This window comes from Hypomesus nipponensis, chromosome 2, assembly GCF_054491055.1.
Source record: "Hypomesus nipponensis isolate SF chromosome 2, ASM5449105v1, whole genome shotgun sequence".
NCBI classification, from domain to species: domain Eukaryota; kingdom Metazoa; phylum Chordata; class Actinopteri; order Osmeriformes; family Osmeridae; genus Hypomesus; species Hypomesus nipponensis.
Window position 1 is genome coordinate 6685333 of NC_140362.1, and position 20758 is coordinate 6706090.

Sequence of the window (20758 nt, forward strand, 5' to 3'; positions counted from 1 at the left end):
CGATTTTGTATGCAATGGTAAAAAGGTCTCAAATCCTGAAACATTGATAGTGTAGGCCGAGAAACACTTTAACAAAAGCCCATGTGGATCTTGTTGGTATTGCATTTCCGATTTTGTATGCAATGGTAAAAAGTTATAAAAATCCTGAAACATTGATAGTATAGACCAAGAGTAACTACCACACCACAAATGGCCCACCATTACCCATAGGTGGCGCTACAGGCCACGCCAAAAAGCACAAATATACAAGGCTTTCTGGAATGGATAGGCTCACCAAGCCCCCTCCCTTCACTTATTGGCTTGAAAAAAAGGCCCATGTGGCTCTTGATGGTATTGCATTTCCGATTTTGTATGCAATGGTAAAAAGGTCTCAAAATCCTGAAACATAGATAGTATAGGCAAAGAAACACTTTAACAAAAAGCCCATGTGGATCTTGTTGGTATTGCTTTTCCGATTTTGTATACAATGGTAAAAAGTTATAAAAATCCCGAAACATTGATAGTATAGACCAAGAGTAACTACCACACCACAAATGGCCCACTATTACCCATAGGTCTTCCCTTGACACACGCGCGGGCTTGGCAAGACGCACACGCAACATTTCAGGAGAGTGTTCCTTGGTCTTTTGCAAAGGCCATGTGGATCTTGATGGTATTGCATTTCAGATTTTGTTTGCCATGGTAAAAAGTTATCCAAATCCTGAAACATTGATAGTAAAGGCCAAGAGTAACAACAACACTTTAACAAAAGCCCATGTGGATCTTGTTGGTATTGCATTTCCGATTTTGTATGCAATGGTAAAAAGTTAAAAACATCCTGAAACATTGATAGTATAGGCCAAGAGTAACTACCACACCACAAATGGCCCACCATTACCAATAGGTGTCGCTACAGGCCACGCCCTAAAGCACAAAGCACTTCACTTCTTGTGAAGATTAAAGCGCTTCACTTCTTGGCTTGAAATAAAGGCCCTTGTGGATGTTGATGTTATTGCATTTCAGATTTGGTATCCCATTGGAAATTCTGCAGCATTGATTTTTCTATACAGTTACAATTTGTCAAGAATATACATTTTTCAATGGTTCGCAATGCTTTACACGTAAGCCAGTCAAACAAGTTCATATGAAGACTCTTGAGAATGTTTAGTACACAAATCTGAGAAAAAGTTGACTCTAAGATGAAAGGTCGATTTTTGGTGAATCTTTGAAACATGCATGCTTGGCTAATTTCTAGGGAAATTTACAATGAAATGTGTCCCCTGCTCCTCCCCGCGCATGCTCCAAATTCTCAGACACTCATTCTTCCCTTGACACGCGCGGGCTTGGCAAGACACACACGCAACATATCAGGACTGTGTGGGCTGACCAAGCCCCCACTCATTCCTTGAATATCAGCATAGGCCCTTGAGGACCTTGGTGTCATTGCATTTCCTACTTTGTATGCAATAGTAAAAAGGTCTCCAAATCCTGACACATTGACAGTACAGGCCAAGAGTAACTACCACACTTTACCCAAAGCCCATGTGGATCCTGTTGGTATTGCATTTCCGATTTTATATGCAATGGTAAAAAGTTTTTAAAATCCTGAAACATTAATAGTATAGGCCAAGAGTAACTACCACACCACAAATGGCCCACCATTACCCATAGGTGGCGCTACAGGCCACGCCTTAATGCATAAAGATACAAGGCTTTCTGGAATGGATAAGCTCACCAAGCCCCCTTCCTTCACTTACTGGCTTGAAATAAAGGCCCTTGTGGATCTTGATGGTATTGCATTTCAGATTTGGTATGCCATTGGTAATTCTGCAGCATAAATTTTTCTATACAGTTACAATTTGTCAAAAATAAACATTTTTCAATGGTTCGCAGTGTTTGGAGGAATCCGCCATTACTGCTTGCAGTTATATTTGGTTTTATAATACGGTTGCCAGCGACATTATAAATTAAGCTGCCTTTCAGCACAAAATAGTTGTAGCCACCAAACGTTGTGTATCGCATTTCAGTAGCCGAGAGAAAATAGTCCCCATTATGTGTGGCTGTTGCAATGCAACAGACACACATCATTGGGAACGTCACGTTTGTTGGCCTAGCACCAAAAGTTTGTTGATGATTAGCTAGGAGATCGACATTCATTTGTGCGTCGTCTGAAAACATCCCAGGTCTCCTTGTTAGATCTCACACCATCTCATTAATTCACATCACTGTCAAGCTTGAAATGACAACTAACGGTCGCGCAAAATCTACCGTTATTTTGAATGCGCACTGATATGGAATGCTTGGGTTATAAATGTCAACAGGTGTACAGTACATTATGGCTCAATACAGTACACCCCGTGACTCACTCTCAACCAATCAGAATGCTTGATATCATGTACCCGTATTATAATTGTTGTTATTATGTTGCTGTTAGAACAGTATTGCGGACCACACTTGCATTTTTACTGCTTGCCTTGTAGCCAACCTGTATGAATAATGAGTGAGTCAGTTAAGTAACCTCTCGATTCTTTATTCTTATAGGACGAGGGGTCAGAGCAGGTGGATAGTTTCTTCGCAGAGGCCACCATTCCCAGAAATGAAGCTGCACTCAGATATTGGCAGGAACATCACCAGCGTTTTCCAGCATTGGCGCAAATCGCCCGCAAATACCTGAGTGCCCCATGCACAAGCATGGACAGTGAGCGGCTCTTCAGCACTGTGGCTCACGTTTTGGATGAGAAGAGAAATAGACTGGCCCCTGACAAGGCAGAGATTCTCGTCTTTGTAAAGAAAAACATGCATCTTATTAGGAAGTAGAGGCCCACTATAAGGGAAGGCTTTTTTTTTGTGTCTATTTAGTTTTGTTAAAGACTGAGGCCCATGTTCAACTCCACCAGCCTACTGCAATGGATACACAAGAAGGTGAAACTGTGAAAGATAGCCCTATTTGACTTTGTATTTATCTTATTTTTCATACTTATTTAATTGTATGTTGCGTTTCTAGTCACTTTTACATTATTTAAGTGAATTTGTTCAACAAAATATTTTTATTGGGTTGTTATTTAATTTAACAAATATAATATATTTACTGTAAGTACAGAAAGTCATTTTTTGTCATTGAGTAAGTAGTTGTATGGCAGGCAGTTTTCACAGAAAAATATTTTTATTTTATTTGTTTTAATCTTGAATTTATATGGCATTCCCTAAGGGTTTATGCTAGTGTTTTGTAAGGCTGCATTGCAAGCATCTGTTTACAGTTAAGATGATGTCTTGAGTAAGCCTGGTGATATTATAATTATATTAAATAAAGTTTAGTTAAACTAAAGATTGTTTCATAAATCTGACTGAATTTGTGCTCATTAAAAGATAAGAGTGATAAAGGGCTGAAATCATTTAAAATAGTGCTTTTTAAATAATGATTTCATTATTTTCCTGGCACAAAAGGGTGAATGAATAACAACAAAAACAAAATAAACAAATATCGGTATCGGCTATCGGCTAGATTGTTGTTTTAAACATCGGTATCGGTATCGGCCAAGAATTTCCATATCGGTGCATCCCTAATATGGGCAGTAGCCTGACCAATGTAACGCTTTGTAGGTTTGGGAATATAATGCATCTGAATAGGTTGTAGGTCCAACATTGTTGCCATAGCAGTTGCTCTTGCTAATAAGATATCAAAGTGCTCTTCTGTTTGCTTGTCATGCATGCTTCTTTTGACATGTTCCACAAGCTCCAACATGCCTGAAATGGTCAGTTTCCTAAGCTGCAGGGAGGTGTTCAGGCACTCCAAATCCACCATCAGGTCTTCAGCGATTACAAGGCCAAGCACAGTGTTCCCTTTTATAAATGCTCCATAAAGACCATTAGCCTTAGTTGAAGTGTCAGATGAGTTGCTTGAGGCCATTTCTTCAAGGGCTGTCACCATTGACTCATACTGACTGAGAAATGAGCGGATAGCAGGGGTGCGAACTGTCCACCTGGTGGGGCAGAGAGGTTTGAAAAATCACCATGAACTTGCCAGACTGATTAAAGAACCCCCCCCCAATTCATGTACCAGACTCATTGAATCTCTTAATAGTTGAGAGGCTTCACAGGCAGCCTGCGTAACTAGGTTCACGCAGTATGGAACACAGTGACAATACATAGCCAGCGGTTGTTCATTCCTTAAAATCGCTTGCACCCCCTGCAATCGTCCAGCCATGTTTGCAGCATCATCATAGGTTTGTCCTCGAAGTTGGGAGAGAGGAAGACCTAGACCTAGGGGAGTCAGATGGCTGAGTGGTTAGGGAATCGGGCTAGTAATCAGAAGTTCGCCGGTTCGATTCCCGACTGTGTCAAATGACGTTGTGTCCTTGCCCAAGCACTTCAACCTACTTGCCTCAGGGGGGAATGTCCCTGTACTTACTGTAAGGCACTCTGGATAAGAGTGTCTACTAAATGTAAATGTAGACGCATCATCACATCACGTGCCATCTTGGCTATATTTTTCCCTGTGGTTGATGACACTTCGTAGAGGAATTCTCCAGGAATTCTTCCTTTGGCTGTAGATCTGCATCTACAAAGCGCAAACATATTGACTCCTACTCAACTCCTGATATATCTTGAGTGCCATCAATGATAAGTGCAAACTGCACCACTGGCATTGATGTTATTTCTGACACAATTTCTTTGATGATTGTATGGCCCATCAGCATCAAAATTTCATTTTGCATTTGGGGACTGGTGAAATCTAAGTGACCTTTGAGCCAACTCACTGAGGCCTGGCCTGTGCCTAACCTTAATTGTGCCAATATTAATTATGATGTTGTCAGAATAACAATAACGCTGCAATATCCGATCAGTCATCAATATTTTCTCTTTTTAAAATCACTCACCTCCATTTCCTAACACTGCTCTCCCTGCCCTGTCAATGTCCTCATGCTCTTTCTCTCCATCTCTTTCTTTGCTCTGAACGTGAAATAAATGATCAGTGAACGTGTTGTTTCTCCAATGATGTTCAGGAATAGATTGGTAACCATTTATGATTTGAATGTCAATTATTGGGGTGTGCTTGCCTTCGGCGAGCACAAACCATTGTTATCTCACATATATATTATTTATTATTTATTGTTTCTTTTCGCCCCCCTAAGGATGCTTCAATATTTGGACTACATAGACAACGGCGATATCAAAAGGTTCATCTCGGTAGCGATTGCGTTGGTTGTATTGGGATTTACGTTCCATTGCACGGTTTAAGTAGAAATTACGTTTTTGTGGCAAAAAGTGAAGCTAACGGTGGCTAACTTGCTAGCCACAGTCACTGACGCCACTAACGTCACCAACGTCACGAAAACTCGCGTGACTATCTCTAGCAGAACATTAGTTTTGCATCTGTTAACTTGGGGGATACTAGTCTGCAAGGCAGCTGCAGAAACGCCACAAGCAAAGAGGCCAGGGTGATATTTAATCATTTTACTTTGTGATGTGAAACATAATTGTGAAATGTAATGTACAATATTAGCTGATATTATTAAGTAAGTAGGCCCACATCTACTTTCGGAAATGGTAGTCTACTATTTCACTGAAGCATTAGCATCATGACATTAGCCTCTGTTGCCCGGGCAACACATACTACAACGGTCTATGAAATAAACATTCCTCACAAATAAAGGTCTCAGACGACTCCTGTGCTAGCCACAGCACACACAACAACGGCTCTTTTAAGAGCCACCCAAAATGTAAAAAAAAAGAGCAATTACATCGTTCAAAGTGCCGTTGTAATTTTACAACCATGGGGTCTTACAGGGTTAAATCGCACCATCTTTACATCTTTGAAGTGTGTCATAAAAAGCAGCGTCACGTAGGCTAGGCATTGCGAGCTCAGCTCACGGTGTCCGGTAGGCTACTCTAGGCCTATATAGCGAGCAACTCTACATTCATAGGCCTCTGAGCTTGCTTTAAAATAACAGAAAACATTAATATATTGACGTTGATAGGCTACATTTAGATGCTTTTATGAATCAATATGTCCGAGGCTACACCAGCTTGCGATCCACTTTTGGGTCGGGAATCGTTGACCCACCACTTGAGAAACAAGTCCTACACATTATTTGACAAACTGGAATATTAGACGTCCCATAGCCTACAATTGACCCTTTAACCCTATAGCAAAGACGGCTGTTCGTTTTTTAATCCTTAATGTAAAAAAAATCCACTCGTCCCGGACAAGCCTTAATGTCGAGCCCTGTAGCTACATGGCTAGACTGTTGATACAGATCAGAATTCATCATATCTTGGACACCCGAAATCAGCGAATCTTGCAGCCAAATCAAATAGCCTATATAGGCCTTTATATGGCTACAAACTTCTGTTTGGCATCTGGCTGGCTACTTGTTACAACTTTGTTTCACGAGCATTCTTTGTTGGCTACAAACTTCTGCTGGGCGTCTAGCATATGGTCTAGCTGGCTATTTGTTACTAAGTAACAACTTTGTTGCAGGAGCATTCTTTGTATACATTGCGAGCTAACAGTGTCCGGTAATGATGTCGCTATAAATAATGATGTTAAACCGAGACCACTAAGCCCTCAAAGAAAATGTAAGGTCAAAGAAACAAAAGAAAGGTTTGAGGTTACTCTGAAAATTATTAATAAAATAGGCTTGTAATAATAAAACTGCTAAATCCTTCTCTAACTAGGCTCCTCTATCATGCATAATGAAACTTAACGTTTTTTAAGTAATCAATAAGCCTGCGCTTGCCCTCATTACTCAAATGATGCCGTTCAGGGCGTTCAAATTACATAATAGGACGATGATAGGAGGATAATAGGACATAATAGGGCAACCAACAAGTTGTTTATATCTGATTACAATTTAATAAGTTATCTAGCGCTGCATCTTCATGAGCTACATTTGGCCTCCTTCTCTTCCAACCAACCAGTATCACCTCTCCTCCATCTGAGTGATGCATGTCATTTTTACAAACTTATTATCAAGGGAACACAATGGTCAGAACTGTAGTCATACACTTAAATGCTTTTTGAAATATGTAAACACCAGGAGAGTATGGGCAGCTGGGTCAGCCCCAAGCACACCCTCACAATTTCCCCAGAAATTGTATGCTCTCTAGTTATTATTATTATATGAGGAAGCTAACTTATGTCTTCTGCTACTTCTATCATCTGACTGCCATTAATTTTCTAACTGCCCTCAACTTACTTTCCCTCTTTTCTGTCACTGCAACCCTTCCGCTTGCTCATGGTGACAGTGTTACTGTGAATGAAAGCTTACTGTAAAAAAAAAAACCTGCTTGCGCTTCAATCCAACAAACAACAATAATGCTATTCATCCTAAGCAGTAATCGGCATTAAGGTTTGTCCAGTTGTCTGGGAGAAGTTAAAACCAAATCGTTGTACAATAAAATACATTTTTACATGTTTTTTTTGAACAATCAGTCCTGTCAAATGAAGGGATATTACAAGACAACATGTTTCTACATTTAGCGTTAACTAGCTGGCACAGATCAATATTGGGTGATACATGATAATTATTGGTTCACTAGGAAAGTTTCCACAAAATACAAATTTGTGGGGATGTCTCCGACTAACTATCAGAGACAGGTCATGTACGAATCTTATATCCAGGCAAATGCTAGGTGTCCTCAATGGGCTAATGGGCTAACTCGGGCAGGGGTTTGTGAAAGTACCGCCTAGCTCTTCATGCTTTCCTTTTCCCCTCTCTCTTCGCACTCTCTCCCCCTCGCTTTTTGCGCACTCATCTCATCCTGCAACTGGTGCAAGCTTACACCTCCCGGCTCCCGTACAGAGCGCTGGTATCAGTAATACATAGTTATAAAATAGCAATTTTTACAAAAATAATTACATTTTTCATGTTCATTTCGGACAACGTGCATGGTTGCACGTCGTAGCGTAGCACATTTATATTTTATTTATATTTTTATCTCAATATATTGGGGGGGATATTTTGACCAGATTTGAATATTGGGGGGGGGATGTGTCCCCCCCAATATACATTATGATTACGGCCTTGGTGTTTAGCCAACAAAGCATCTCTGATTGTGTTGCTATCGGTAGAAAGATAGTTGGCCACTTTAAGTACTCAAATGTTGCCACCTGCTTCTTTTGACATGTTCCACAAGCTCCAACATGCCTGAAATGGTCAGTTTCCTAAGCTGCAGGGAGGTGTTCAGGCACTCCAAATCCACCATCAGGTCTTCAGCGATTACAAGGCCAAGCACAGTGTTCCCTTTTATAAATGCTCCATAAAGACCATTAGCCTTAGTTGAAGTGTCAGATGAGTTGCTTGAGGCCATTTCTTCAAGGGCTGTCACCATTGACTCATACTGACTGAGAAATGAGCGGATAGCAGGGGTGCGAACTGTCCACCTGGTGGGGCAGAGAGGTTTGAAAAATCACCATGAACTTGCCAGACTGATTAAAGAACCCCCCCCCAATTCATGTACCAGACTCATTGAATCTCTTAATAGTTGAGAGGCTTCACAGGCAGCCTGCGTAACTAGGTTCACGCAGTATGGAACACAGTGACAATACATAGCCAGCGGTTGTTCATTCCTTAAAATCGCTTGCACCCCCTGCAATCGTCCAGCCATGTTTGCAGCATCATCATAGGTTTGTCCTCGAAGTTGGGAGAGAGGAAGACCTAGACCTAGGGGAGTCAGATGGCTGAGTGGTTAGGGAATCGGGCTAGTAATCAGAAGTTCGCCGGTTCGATTCCCGACTGTGTCAAATGACGTTGTGTCCTTGCCCAAGCACTTCAACCTACTTGCCTCAGGGGGGAATGTCCCTGTACTTACTGTAAGGCACTCTGGATAAGAGTGTCTACTAAATGTAAATGTAGACGCATCATCACATCACGTGCCATCTTGGCTATATTTTTCCCTGTGGTTGATGACACTTCGTAGAGGAATTCTCCAGGAATTCTTCCTTTGGCTGTAGATCTGCATCTACAAAGCGCAAACATATTGACTCCTACTCAACTCCTGATATATCTTGAGTGCCATCAATGATAAGTGCAAACTGCACCACTGGCATTGATGTTATTTCTGACACAATTTCTTTGATGATTGTATGGCCCATCAGCATCAAAATTTCATTTTGCATTTGGGGACTGGTGAAATCTAAGTGACCTTTGAGCCAACTCACTGAGGCCTGGCCTGTGCCTAACCTTAATTGTGCCAATATTAATTATGATGTTGTCAGAATAACAATAACGCTGCAATATCCGATCAGTCATCAATATTTTCTCTTTTTAAAATCACTCACCTCCATTTCCTAACACTGCTCTCCCTGCCCTGTCAATGTCCTCATGCTCTTTCTCTCCATCTCTTTCTTTGCTCTGAACGTGAAATAAATGATCAGTGAACGTGTTGTTTCTCCAATGATGTTCAGGAATAGATTGGTAACCATTTATGATTTGAATGTCAATTATTGGGGTGTGCTTGCCTTCGGCGAGCACAAACCATTGTTATCTCACATATATATTATTTATTATTTATTGTTTCTTTTCGCCCCCCTAAGGATGCTTCAATATTTGGACTACATAGACAACGGCGATATCAAAAGGTTCATCTCGGTAGCGATTGCGTTGGTTGTATTGGGATTTACGTTCCATTGCACGGTTTAAGTAGAAATTACGTTTTTGTGGCAAAAAGTGAAGCTAACGGTGGCTAACTTGCTAGCCACAGTCACTGACGCCACTAACGTCACCAACGTCACGAAAACTCGCGTGACTATCTCTAGCAGAACATTAGTTTTGCATCTGTTAACTTGGGGGATACTAGTCTGCAAGGCAGCTGCAGAAACGCCACAAGCAAAGAGGCCAGGGTGATATTTAATCATTTTACTTTGTGATGTGAAACATAATTGTGAAATGTAATGTACAATATTAGCTGATATTATTAAGTAAGTAGGCCCACATCTACTTTCGGAAATGGTAGTCTACTATTTCACTGAAGCATTAGCATCATGACATTAGCCTCTGTTGCCCGGGCAACACATACTACAACGGTCTATGAAATAAACATTCCTCACAAATAAAGGTCTCAGACGACTCCTGTGCTAGCCACAGCACACACAACAACGGCTCTTTTAAGAGCCACCCAAAATGTAAAAAAAAAGAGCAATTACATCGTTCAAAGTGCCGTTGTAATTTTACAACCATGGGGTCTTACAGGGTTAAATCGCACCATCTTTACATCTTTGAAGTGTGTCATAAAAAGCAGCGTCACGTAGGCTAGGCATTGCGAGCTCAGCTCACGGTGTCCGGTAGGCTACTCTAGGCCTATATAGCGAGCAACTCTACATTCATAGGCCTCTGAGCTTGCTTTAAAATAACAGAAAACATTAATATATTGACGTTGATAGGCTACATTTAGATGCTTTTATGAATCAATATGTCCGAGGCTACACCAGCTTGCGATCCACTTTTGGGTCGGGAATCGTTGACCCACCACTTGAGAAACAAGTCCTACACATTATTTGACAAACTGGAATATTAGACGTCCCATAGCCTACAATTGACCCTTTAACCCTATAGCAAAGACGGCTGTTCGTTTTTTAATCCTTAATGTAAAAAAAATCCACTCGTCCCGGACAAGCCTTAATGTCGAGCCCTGTAGCTACATGGCTAGACTGTTGATACAGATCAGAATTCATCATATCTTGGACACCCGAAATCAGCGAATCTTGCAGCCAAATCAAGTAGCCTATATAGGCCTTTATATGGCTACAAACTTCTGTTTGGCATCTGGCTGGCTACTTGTTACAACTTTGTTTCACGAGCATTCTTTGTTGGCTACAAACTTCTGCTGGGCGTCTAGCATATGGTCTAGCTGGCTATTTGTTACTAAGTAACAACTTTGTTGCAGGAGCATTCTTTGTATACATTGCGAGCTAACAGTGTCCGGTAATGATGTCGCTATAAATAATGATGTTAAACCGAGACCACTAAGCCCTCAAAGAAAATGTAAGGTCAAAGAAACAAAAGAAAGGTTTGAGGTTACTCTGAAAATTATTAATAAAATAGGCTTGTAATAATAAAACTGCTAAATCCTTCTCTAACTAGGCTCCTCTATCATGCATAATGAAACTTAACGTTTTTTAAGTAATCAATAAGCCTGCGCTTGCCCTCATTACTCAAATGATGCCGTTCAGGGCGTTCAAATTACATAATAGGACGATGATAGGAGGATAATAGGACATAATAGGGCAACCAACAAGTTGTTTATATCTGATTACAATTTAATAAGTTATCTAGCGCTGCATCTTCATGAGCTACATTTGGCCTCCTTCTCTTCCAACCAACCAGTATCACCTCTCCTCCATCTGAGTGATGCATGTCATTTTTACAAACTTATTATCAAGGGAACACAATGGTCAGAACTGTAGTCATACACTTAAATGCTTTTTGAAATATGTAAACACCAGGAGAGTATGGGCAGCTGGGTCAGCCCCAAGCACACCCTCACAATTTCCCCAGAAATTGTATGCTCTCTAGTTATTATTATTATATGAGGAAGCTAACTTATGTCTTCTGCTACTTCTATCATCTGACTGCCATTAATTTTCTAACTGCCCTCAACTTACTTTCCCTCTTTTCTGTCACTGCAACCCTTCCGCTTGCTCATGGTGACAGTGTTACTGTGAATGAAAGCTTACTGTAAAAAAAAAAACCTGCTTGCGCTTCAATCCAACAAACAACAATAATGCTATTCATCCTAAGCAGTAATCGGCATTAAGGTTTGTCCAGTTGTCTGGGAGAAGTTAAAACCAAATCGTTGTACAATAAAATACATTTTTACATGTTTTTTTTGAACAATCAGTCCTGTCAAATGAAGGGATATTACAAGACAACATGTTTCTACATTTAGCGTTAACTAGCTGGCACAGATCAATATTGGGTGATACATGATAATTATTGGTTCACTAGGAAAGTTTCCACAAAATACAAATTTGTGGGGATGTCTCCGACTAACTATCAGAGACAGGTCATGTACGAATCTTATATCCAGGCAAATGCTAGGTGTCCTCAATGGGCTAATGGGCTAACTCGGGCAGGGGTTTGTGAAAGTACCGCCTAGCTCTTCATGCTTTCCTTTTCCCCTCTCTCTTCGCACTCTCTCCCCCTCGCTTTTTGCGCACTCATCTCATCCTGCAACTGGTGCAAGCTTACACCTCCCGGCTCCCGTACAGAGCGCTGGTATCAGTAATACATAGTTATAAAATAGCAATTTTTACAAAAATAATTACATTTTTCATGTTCATTTCGGACAACGTGCATGGTTGCACGTCGTAGCGTAGCACATTTATATTTTATTTATATTTTTATCTCAATATATTGGGGGGGATATTTTGACCAGATTTGAATATTGGGGGGGGGATGTGTCCCCCCCAATATACATTATGATTACGGCCTTGGTGTTTAGCCAACAAAGCATCTCTGATTGTGTTGCTATCGGTAGAAAGATAGTTGGCCACTTTAAGTACTCAAATGTTGCCACCTGCCGATTCAAGGAAGTGCAAACCCAATTAGGAATGAAAACAAATATGCTCAAACAAGACGTGTCAACCCGCTGGAACAGCACGTTTTATATGTTGCAGTCTTTAATCGAACAGAAACGGGCAATAGCGGCATATGGAGTCAATCACGAGCTGCCCGCATCTCTGACCCTCAATCAGTGGACTCTGATGGAGAACATGGTGACCCTGCTCAAACCATTTGAACAGTTGACCAGAGACATGTACTCTGTTACAGCCACAACAGCCTGTTGAGGAAAGAGACATCATCAGACCACGGAGTCAAAACTTCTAAGCAGACACTACTGGAGGCGGTATACAGGCGTTTCAATTACCTCAGTTCAGAGCCCCTCTATTGCTTTTCAGTGTAACCGATGTGAATCGGTGAAACTCACTCCTCAGGTATGTAATTGGCCACCCGCGTCAATGAATAGCTAGCTTTTCTTTGGCGTAGCTGGTAGTGGTTGCGCTTGGCAGTCCAGAGGTGGCAGGTTCGACTCCTGATGGCAGCAAATGACGGCCCTGGCGTAGCAAGACCACGTCCGTTGCATACCCGTTACATCAGCAATACTTGACCCACGATACAAGGACCGCTACTTCGATCCAGCTCGTTAATGGAAATGTATGACGAGATTGTGAATGAGAACGACAGCATGACACAGGAACAGGAGGGCAGTCCGGTACAAACAGAGGTAGGCTACGTTTTTTTTTAACTTGAGAATATGCCTATGACCAACATAGTAGGCTATAGTTGTTAACAGTAGATGTGAATTCGTAGACGTATTAAACAGAACGTGTTCTTTATAATTTATTTTATAGCTGCAAGGATACCTCGCAGAATGTCTTCTTTCACGAGACAATAGCCTGTTGGAATATTGGAAAATAAATAAGAGTCGCTTTCCAATACTGGCCCAAGCTGCGCAGAAATACCTGTCAGCCCCTCCTACTAGTGTGGATAGCGAGCATCTGTTTTCTGCTGCTGGCCATGTGATGGATGAAAAGCGAAACAGGATTGCATGTGAGAAAGCAGAAATGCTTTTGTTTATTAACAAAAACCTGCCACTCATGTCTCCCAAGTAACACACCACACCCTCTCCCCTACCCTACTGATGTGACACAGACACACACATACACACACGACAGTCTTGAATGTTGGATGTTATTGAATGTTATTTGTTTTGACTTGTTATTGTGAATACAAAGTACTACACGTTAAGTGTTGTAGTGCATCCTGTTAAGTATTGAGGGCTCCAGCCATCAAGTGTGTTGCTTTGAATTTGAATTCGCATTATGTGAAAGTTACTTTGAATTTGTTTTTTATCTTATCTACTGTCAGTGGGTCTATGAAGGCCAAAGCATTCATTGACAATTTAAATTAGCTTTCTTGTGTTAACATGTCAGAAAATAAAAAGGTAAATTAAAACCTTTTGTAGCCTTTATTTTTATATTAAAAAAACATTGGTTATTGTATCGGTATCGGCCACAATAAACCAATAATTATCGGTTATTGTTATCGGCCCTAAAATTCTATATCGGTGCATCTCTAAACTATAGTACAAAATAAGGTGTTCCAAAATAGCACACCTCAACAACACTCAACAACTTGAAGTATACTGATGATTAATCAGGCTTCAAGTATGCTAAGATTTAGTATACTTTGCATATTCTTTTTTTTACCTGGGAGGGCTTCACATACACCCATAGAACTGGCCCTCAACCAACTTAAACCCTCAAGGCAGACAAGGAAAAACTCCCAGAAAAACTCCCAACAGCAATTTAACAGAGCAAAAAGGGGTATTTGATGCAGCCCCACGCACTAAGACAGCGACAGCCTCCTTCGGTTGGAACATCTGTTCCAGGGCAAAGAACTCTAAAAAATAAATTCCAATCTTGAGTAAGGGTGCTTTCACACCTGACATGTTTGGTCCGTTTCAATCGGACCATGGTCCGTTTTTTCTGAAAGTCCGGTTCGTTTGGAGAGGTGACAACATGCATTCGAACTCTGGTGCGGACCAAACAACCGAACCATGGTCCCCCTAAAAAGATGGGACTCGGTCCGGTTCCAAGTGAACCATGGTTCAGTTCGCTTTAGGTGTGAACGTAATCGGACTTAATATTGACCTATTCCAGGAAGCAAACCAAAATGTAGTGCATTGTGGGTTGAAAACAAAAGTTGACACATGGTGGTGGAGACAACCGCGCCGCTTATCAACAAAATGAGTCGAGGGCAAACGTGGGGAAATGACGAGGTTAACGCTCTTCTGCAAATATAAGCCGACAAAGAAATAGGAAGGATGCTGGTGGAAACGCACAAAAATACAGAAGTATTCAAACTGTTCAGTGAAAAACTGAAAGAAAAGGGGATTGAGCGCACAGGCGAGCAATGCCGATTGAAGGTAAAAAAAAACTTAGGCAGCAATATATTTAAGTGTGCGATGTTCTCAGGAAAAGTGGTAGCTCTGGGGAGGAAAAAAACAAATTCCTGTGGTTTGATGACATGGATAAAATCCTGGGTACAAGGCCAACCAGCAACCCTAAACACGTGGTTGAGTCCTACATTCACGAAAGGCCTTCTACATCTACGTCTCCGAGTCCTTCAACGGAGGAGGATAATGGCTCCGATGATACCGAGTCAGGTGATAGAAATTGTCTTTTTTTGGTCCTTTTTGATAAGGGTATACCAGTCCCAAGGAAAAAAGTAATTCAATGTATAAATAAATAAATGAGCTTAAACCGCTATTGAAATGCATTTGAAACATTTGTCTATGGACACATGTCCAGTGTTAAAGTGACCAGTGCTTGGGTGTTAGAGGGCAAGTGAGGGGAGTACATGTCTATTTAGGCTGTACATGGTATGTGTGACAATCAGGTCCCCCTGTCTCAGATCAGCATCACCAGAGTACTAAGAGGGTACTCCCTCTTCACACCTGCAAACAATGAAACCAATCAGTCCACTCCCTTCTGCTCTGTATTTAAGGCAGTCACTCCCTTCACTCTGTGCTGAGTCTTGTTAACAGTAGAGTAACATTCTAAGCAATATACGGATAGACCCTGTGATATACTGACCTTGTTTTTGCCCCCAACTTTGTATCTGCTTCATCTGAACTATTCCTAGACGCCGTGATTGTTACGCACTACCCCCGTTAGGGAGGAGAAGCTACGCCCCACTGCTCAAGAACCCCCAGTGGTCAGAAAAAGAGGCATGGAGTCGCGGTGCAAGCAAGGGCACAGACACAATGTCACCGTTCAGAAAAAAGGGCATTTATTGGCCACGGCGATAGTAGGGAGAAGGGGCTGGACGGGACCAAAGCAAAGAAAATAATATATAGTCCACCCTTACCTGTCCTGACTACCAACCAAACAATACTGACTAGCTGGCGCTCGAGCAGAACGCCCTAAACAAAATACAGGGGGGTGGTCCGCCCAGATCTAACCTGGTGTGTTTAGACAAGGAAGTTAACCTGTGGGTAATGTAAGCCCAGGGCGTCTTGCCTAAAACACAAGGTGCCTCCCCTCCTCCCTGGGAAGACAAAAGAAATAAGGTTAACAAAAAAAAGATTATCAAACAACAGTGAATTACAGTACAACACAAAACAGTTATCATCTAACGGGTCTCTCAGGTTTCCACAACCTTCACAACCAGCGCAGCCAAACACACCAAGAAAGAGTTCTCCAAAAGACAAAAAGGCCGCCCATTGTCGAGACAAACAGTGATAGATATACAGCTGAGGGGACGACGGGATTGGACAACGGACAACAAGAACCAGCTGGACAATGGGTAACGGGAGGGAGGAGTCGTTGGTTGATGAGCGGTAATGAGGGCGATGGGCGCCACCTGTAGAGACTGGAAACAGAGCAAAACAAACACACACAAAACACATGACAGGACTGGGGACGTAACAGTGATCCAGACCCTTGCCTGTCCTGTGGAACTTGCCCAAGCCTAGCCTTCATTGCCCAGTCCACACCTGTTTGACCTACGCCTGTGACATGACTACCCTTTTGGATTTCCTCTCTGACTGTGTATGACCCCTGCTTGTCCGACCACGCCTAAATAAATCTGCACTTGGATCCAGTACCTGTTGTCTTGGGAGTCTGTCCGTTACAGTATGGGCCAAGGGCGTAGGTTTGGTCTCAGACTTGGTGGGGACATCCACCTATCAACCCCCCTATCCTATCCTATGGCTAGCAAGTTTAACCCTCCTACCATATTGTATACAGTGTTATTTGGACATTAATAATCAAATAACGATTCATTATATTTGAATAACCAACAGTGTTAACTTATTCACATTGCCAACTGTTTTTTCCAGCACCTGTCTAGCAATGCAGTTACAGTCCATCAACTGTGAATTTGTCCGAGGCTAGACTCCTAACCTTGGTTGAAAGATTAGCTACAAAAGCTAGGTTTAGCTCTAACAATACCCTGGGTAACATATAATATCACCAGTTAATAAATGCATAAATGTTCATACTTTTTCCACAGTAGAATCTGCATTTGAAAGCCTGGTCACTACCACTGCTAGTATGGCTAGTTATTAAGCCTGACTTACACTGCTTTTTGAAAAAGCTTTGTATGTGCCCTTTCTTCTTCTTGGGTGGAGGCATTTCTACAAAGCACAAAAAGGGGCAAACATGTACATGCTGAAGGGCAAAGGGAATATTAAAATGTGTTACTCCTTTTATATATGTATTGTTGGCAGACAGCCCTAATAAGTTAGCTGTACCATTGCGCCAACTCACCCGCTAGCTTGTCAGCGACTGCCAGTGCAAGCAAGCAAAGTAGCATGTGCTTCTTCCCGTGCGTGTCGCGTGTCAGATAACCCTCCCCCTTCGGATTTTCAGCCAATCAAATTATGGCGTTTCTTGTACTGTCGCGTCCTGACCGTCGGAATCGATCCAAATAGCAGCACAATTCGCAAAAATATTGGTGGGGACAATTTTGTAATTTTCAAATGTTGGTGGGGACAAGTACCTAGCGTCCCCCCCTAAATCTACGCCCATGGTATGGGCAGACATTGATTGGCTACTGTATGCTATGTACTATGCATTAAATTAATTTATTACTTTAGTACTCACATGTTAAGTATTAATTGGTTGGAAACATCTTGACATGTTAATTTTGACAAGAGCTCAATGAGACATTTTCCCTTCATTAACAGGGGCTACTGCAAGCGGGGCTGCATCCTGTGACACAGATTTCAGCAGGTCTGCTGAGGTTGAGCAGAGCACAAGGAGTGGAATCAACCATTCAAAGATGGTTATTCCTGGTGCTCAATCCCGAAAAAGAAAGGCAAAGTCAGATCGGGGTAATAGTGGGCTACACGAATATCTGGCTCAACTACAGAGGCAGCAGGAAAAGATGAATAAGGCCGATCAAATTCATCAACAGCAGGAGAGGGCTGACTTGGAAAATCTCATGAAAATGCAACAGGAAGCTGAAGACCGTCGGTTCAAAGCAATGCAAGAACAGCAGCAAGCCACCACTCAAATGTTTTTACAACTAATGGGGACTTTTATGAATGCTTCGTTTCCTGCACAACCACTGCGCCCACCAGTCCCCCACTGGATTCCTACAGCTCCAATGATGCCCCCCAGTACCTGGCCCATGACCCAGCCACCCAACACACCACCATCTATGACCCACCCACACATCCCACCAGCACCCTTTACACAGCCACACATCCCACCAGCACCCTTTACACACCCACACATCCCACCAACACCCTTTACACAGCCACACATCCCACCAGCACCCTTTACACAGCCACACATCCCATCAACACCCTTTACACAGCCACACATCCCACCAGCACCCTTTACACAGCCACACATCCCACCAGCACCCTTTACACAGCCACACATCCCACCAGCACCCTTTACACAGCCACACATCCCACCAACACCCTTTACACAGCCACACATCCCACCAACACCCTTTACACAGCCACACATCCCACCAGCACCCTTTACACACCCACACATCCCACCAGCACCCTTTACACAGCCACACATCCCACCAACACCCTTTACACACCCACACATCCCACCAACACCCTTTACACAGCCACACATCCCACCAACACCCTTTACACACCCACACATCCCATCAACACCCTTTACACAGCCACACATCCCACCAGCACCCTTTACACAGCCACACATCCCATCAACACCCTTTACACAGCCACACATCCCACCAGCACCCTTTACACAGCCACACATCCCACCAGCACCCTTTACACAGCCACACATCCCACCAGCACCCTTTACACAGCCACACATCCCACCAACACCCTTTACACAGCCACACATCCCACCAACACCCTTTACACAGCCACACATCCCACCAGCACCCTTTACACAGCCACACATCCCATCAACACCCTTTACACAGCCACACATCCCACCAGCACCCTTTACACAGCCACACATCCCACCAGCACCCTTTACACAGCCACACATCCCACCAGCACCCTTTACACAGCCACACATCCCACCAACACCCTTTACACAGCCACACATCCCACCAACACCCTTTACACAGCCACACATCCCACCAGCACCCTTTACACAGCCACACATCCCACCAGCACCCTTTACACAGCCACACATTCCACCATCGATGACCAAGCAACATACAAGTCATCCCATGTTCCTTGAGGGCGAAGCTGGAAGTCCAGGTTCTTCATCTGGCTCACTCAATACATTTTCATGACTTGTAGGCTGGATATATTACATGGGTATGTTTTATAACATGTATTCTTATAACTAAATGCTACAATGTTCCTATTATGTGCGCTTGTTCCAGGAAACCAGACTTCATATTTTATTTATATTTTTCCCTAGCTGACACTTGTCATTCCGATGCAAAGCTGTTTTTATGATTTCAAAATTTAAAGTTGTTTGAAGTGTTTCATAAAAGTTGACAGAGTCTGTACATTTCTGTTTTGCAATTTATTTTACAATTATAAAATTGTAAGGTTGTTGAGGTCTTGCATTGTCCATAATGTGCAAAAATTTTTAATAGGAACCTTATAAGAAATATTTTTTGTAATTCATATAACATAGTCTTTTATAACTTTGTAATAATAAACATTCTTCAAGTTATTGTTCTCTCTTTGCCTGATATTATGAATAACAAACTCACGCCGGAACTTCACCAGATCATAAATTGAATTGTTCAAACAAAACAACATTGAAATTCATGTTTTCTGTAACTGATTTCAACTATGTAATTACATGGAAATGTAATTCCCCAAATTCCAGTAGCATATAACTATTTTAGCCTTACACCCCCACCCGCCACCTACGGTCTTCTTCAGACAACCGCCTGGTGGTCCCACCGCTCAAGACCGCCCGATCCCAACACAAGCTCTTCTCCTGCCTGGCCCCCCAGTGGTGGAATCAACTCCCCACCTCCATCAGAGACACAGACTGTCTCTCACTGTCCTTCAAGAGAAGGCTCAAGACGCACTTGTTCCGGGAGTACAACGGTACTTAGGAATGGTTTGCTGAACCCAACGCTGGTTTCCTCAAGGATCACAATGACTCTTGCTGAGACTGTTGCTCTTGTTTGTTAGTGGTAGCTGATTTAAACAGTTTTCTACTTTAGTTAATCCTATTTTTATTGCTTTCCTACAGGTACACTCAGTACCGCCGCTAGCCATTTTGGTGCCCTACGCATAATTCCTTTTTTTTGGGGGCCTTTATTTGCGTGCATAATAGTTTTTGGAGCATAAACAAAATATGTAAAATAAACAGCCGTTTTTCAATTGGTAAAACCTTGTCTAGTGAAGATGATGTATTTTTGTCTCTTAAATTTTCAGCCCCACCGTTACGTTTCTTAGCATGGTTTTCCAAATTGATTATCAACATTTAAAACTGAAAGCATGCAGCCAAGGAGCTCTCCACCTTTATTACTCATTTAAAAACTATTTGATCAATCGAATATAAAAGCATCATAGAATGTACAGTAAAGTAACATCTAGCTGGCTTCACTTATTTCAAATGCATAGATAATGTTTAACAGTAAAATCTAAATTTAGTTTGCACCTAACATATTTGAGTGTGCTAAAATTAGCAATAACGTCAGCTAGTTTGAGGTTTTATGCATAGGCTAAGTTAGCAGCACATTTCCCGTATTTAACAATATCCTAATTAAACATGGACTTACCTGAAAGTGATGCACGGGCATCATTGACACCCTGACTCCTGTTGTCCTTTTGAGGCCATTTTCGAAAA

At 42.1% G+C, this 20758-nt stretch overlaps 1 long non-coding RNA gene across 1 annotated transcript; it reads right to left on the reverse strand.

The window, feature by feature from the left end:
• Positions 1-15420: 15420 nt before the first annotated feature.
• On the reverse strand, positions 15421-16193 carry LOC146300606 (uncharacterized). Its single transcript, XR_014764061.1, has 3 exons — positions 16173-16193; positions 15976-16034; positions 15421-15441 (listed from the first exon to the last, which is right to left on the reverse strand). It is a non-coding gene; the product is annotated as an uncharacterized LOC146300606 (long non-coding RNA).
• Positions 16194-20758: the final 4565 nt, after the last annotated feature.